The sequence below is a fragment of the Mandrillus leucophaeus genome, unplaced genomic scaffold, assembly GCF_000951045.1.
Source record: "Mandrillus leucophaeus isolate KB7577 unplaced genomic scaffold, Mleu.le_1.0 Scaffold26, whole genome shotgun sequence".
In the NCBI taxonomy this organism is placed as follows: domain Eukaryota; kingdom Metazoa; phylum Chordata; class Mammalia; order Primates; family Cercopithecidae; genus Mandrillus; species Mandrillus leucophaeus.
Window position 1 is genome coordinate 1,656,705 of NW_012102698.1, and position 2,815 is coordinate 1,659,519.

The following is a 2,815-nucleotide window of genomic DNA, read 5'->3' on the forward strand; positions in this document are numbered from 1 at the left end:
GCGCCTGCTCCGGCCGCCTGGTGTTTAGCTCTTCCCCGGGCAACCGGCATCGCCAGCCCGCGAGGTGACCGTTCATTCCATGAGCAGTGACACTCACGTGTGCAGGGCACGCTGGGCAGGCACGGCCTGGGGGACCCGCTACTGGTTGTTGCGCGGGCGCCCTGCAGGGTGCGGGATTCGGGGCTTGCAGGTCTGAGGCCTGGGAGGCCTGCGAGCAAGGGTTGCAGAGATCGCATTTAAAAAAAAATTTTTTTTTTTTGAAGTTTTTATGGCGTGTGCTCACGAAACACTAGCAGCCTCGTACGTTTTAAAGAATTAGAGTTGCAGGGGATAGTCTGATGTCTTTAAGTGTACCGCTTGCCCAGGGCCTCTTGGGAGATACATTCTTGAATTTTCTGCTTGGGTGGGGAGGTTCTGCCCCTGGGACCGTGCCCCATAGTGAGATTTCAAATTGGTGAGAGGTGCGGGGAGCTTACAAAGAATGGAGGTGAAGAGCTGCTGTGGAAGGGCAGATGGAGAAAGGCCGGCCTCAGGTGGGTACCCGGGAAGGAGCCCTCCCTTAGTGGGTATGCAGTACGATTTTCTTAAACCACCTGGGCCTGACATATCCCTGGGAACTCTTCCTGTGCCTCCAGGGATTAGTGTACCCCGGGATGCAGGTCCCCCATTCATTTCTTCCCTGGGACTCTTGTATTCCTAGGGGTGTGTGTGCTCTGGGAACACATGTGACAGATTTGCCTCTAGGCCTGTGTGTGCCCCCATGCACCTGCTCCCCAGGTTTTGTGTACGGTGCAGGGAACGCTTGGTTCCCCAGCCATTTTCTCCCAGGGATGCCTGTGCCCCCAGGGGATGCGTGTCTTCCCACCCGTGATCCTGTTCCAGGAGGGCAGGGTCTTGTCCCCTTCAGTGGGTCTCCTGGTGGAGAGGCCACTCTTCTCTCAAGCCTTACACTGGACGACCCACTGTGGCTTGTATTAGTCGGTGTTTGTCACCTCTTCTAAATGACATGATTAGTGGTTGTCACCCTTCTCTCTGTCATCCCTGCTGTTCTTCCATGCAGTCATCAGCACCCTTACCAGAAATCATTTCGGTTCCTCTTTATAGCTTGCAACAATTATAGACGCAAGTGACACTCCCCTCACAATTCAGCCCGCAGCCTGTGGTGCTCCTGCCATGGGCCAGGTGCTGCTCCGACCCTAGGAAGAAAAGAGTGGGGGCGGGGTGCTTGCTTTCGTGGAACAAGGAATGAATAAGACAAGTGGCTCTGTGATGACATGCCCCAGAGCACATAGAACAGGGCGATCAGAGCCAGGGGAGGCCTCTGAGGAGGGGACACTTGAGTGGAGGCCAGAAGGAACCAGAGGAAAGTCTTTCATAGAACGGCAAGGAACCGGAATGTTCTGGGCTATTACAGCTTTTTTTAGGTGCCGTTTACGCTCTCGGAATAGGAAGAACACACACCCAAAGTAGTGGACGGAGCCCAAATTCCAGAGTACACAGTGCTTCTCCTCCTTGCCTGTATGAATTGATGTGTGCCTAGAAAATTCAGGCCCAGCCTGGTTTAATTCAAATGCACCAAGAATTCCAGTAGCCGGAAGCATCCTGTGCTGAGTAGAACGGGCGTGGAGGCAGGAGGAGGAGCAGGACGCTGGGCACTGCTGATGCTGCTTTTGCTGGGGGTGAGCGGGGCGCCCTGCCTGGGTTCTCAGGGTTGGGGTGCCTGGCAAACAGAGGGCCACAAACCCTCCTTGGATTCAGGCGCAGGAATTGAGGGACAGGCTGGATTGGGAAGGGGTTAGCGGCTTCTGTGTGGTCTCCTGGGAAGTAGAGGAGCCAGGAACACTGAATAATGAGGTCTTGAATAATTGAGAGTTGCTGGTAATTCTGCAAGCCCGTTTGCCTTGGCAACATGTGCTTCTGGCCACTCCAGGGTGAGAGAAGCCCCTGACCTTGACTTTGGGCCATCAGAGCTATGCTTGGTTGCCTACCAGAGAGTGACTGGGTGCTTGGGAGGTTTCCACGACCCTGCCTGCTGCACCATCGGCTTCATTTCCTCCTTTGTTAGAAAGTTGAGGGTGGATTCGGGAGAGCGGATGTGGCTCTGTTGTGTTCCTGAGTTGAGGACTGTAAAGGAGGAGGGGGAAGCTGGGGGAGGGGGCGGGTTCATCGGTGAGGTTCCAGCTTCAGGCAGGGGTGTGACAAGGCACAGAGGGACTTTTGAGAGGGATGGTTGGGATGAGTGACCTGGCCTGTTCCAGAGGAGAGGGCGTTAGGAAATGTGGGGCCCTGGGGTTTGGAGGAAGCGGTGCAGGAAGTGTCTGAGAATGAGCTTCACAGCAGGCGTGATTAAGGCTGATGCGCCACGGGAGGTGTGTCACGTGCTGGCCCGGGTCAGAAAAGGGAACTGTGATTAACTGTAGGCATTCGCAAAATGAAAAGGAACGCCGGAAACCCCCAGGGCTCCCCACAGAAGCTCTGGGGACGTGAAAGGACAGCGTGTTTCAAATCTGGGTTCAGCTTTACTGGGGCTTAGAGGAGCCCATGTGAAGGGAAGACCCCCCAACAGCACACAGGGTTCCCCACTGTGCCCATGGGATGGGAGGCTCCGCAGGTCCCGTGGGCCAGGACAGGGGTCAGGGACAGCCCAGCTGCTGCTGGAAATCCTCAGAGGCAGATGGCCCGCCCCGGCCAGCGAGGCCCTGCATGGAAGAGGTCGGGTGGAGTGCGCCACACATTTGCCACAAGAGGCCTGTTCTGTGCTGTGCTAGGCCCTGGACCTCAAGTGCCACTGCCCAGTGGCCAGGGTCAGGTTTCT

The 2,815-nt window shown here is 56.2% G+C and overlaps 1 protein-coding gene across 2 annotated transcripts in view; it reads left to right on the top strand.

Annotated features, from left to right (window-relative positions):
• Positions 1-2,815, top strand: part of PARVB (parvin, beta) — a 182,665-nt gene that overhangs the window by 30,094 nt on the left and 149,756 nt on the right. Inside the window, exon 1 of one of the 2 annotated variants that reach the window (XM_011984018.1) lies at positions 1,607-1,679. The exons of the other annotated variant lie outside the window; for it this stretch is intronic. The gene's annotated coding sequence lies outside the window, so the exon portion shown is untranslated. Of the gene's footprint in view, positions 1-1,606; positions 1,680-2,815 lie in introns of those variants that run through there. 2 annotated transcript variants of the gene reach the window in all.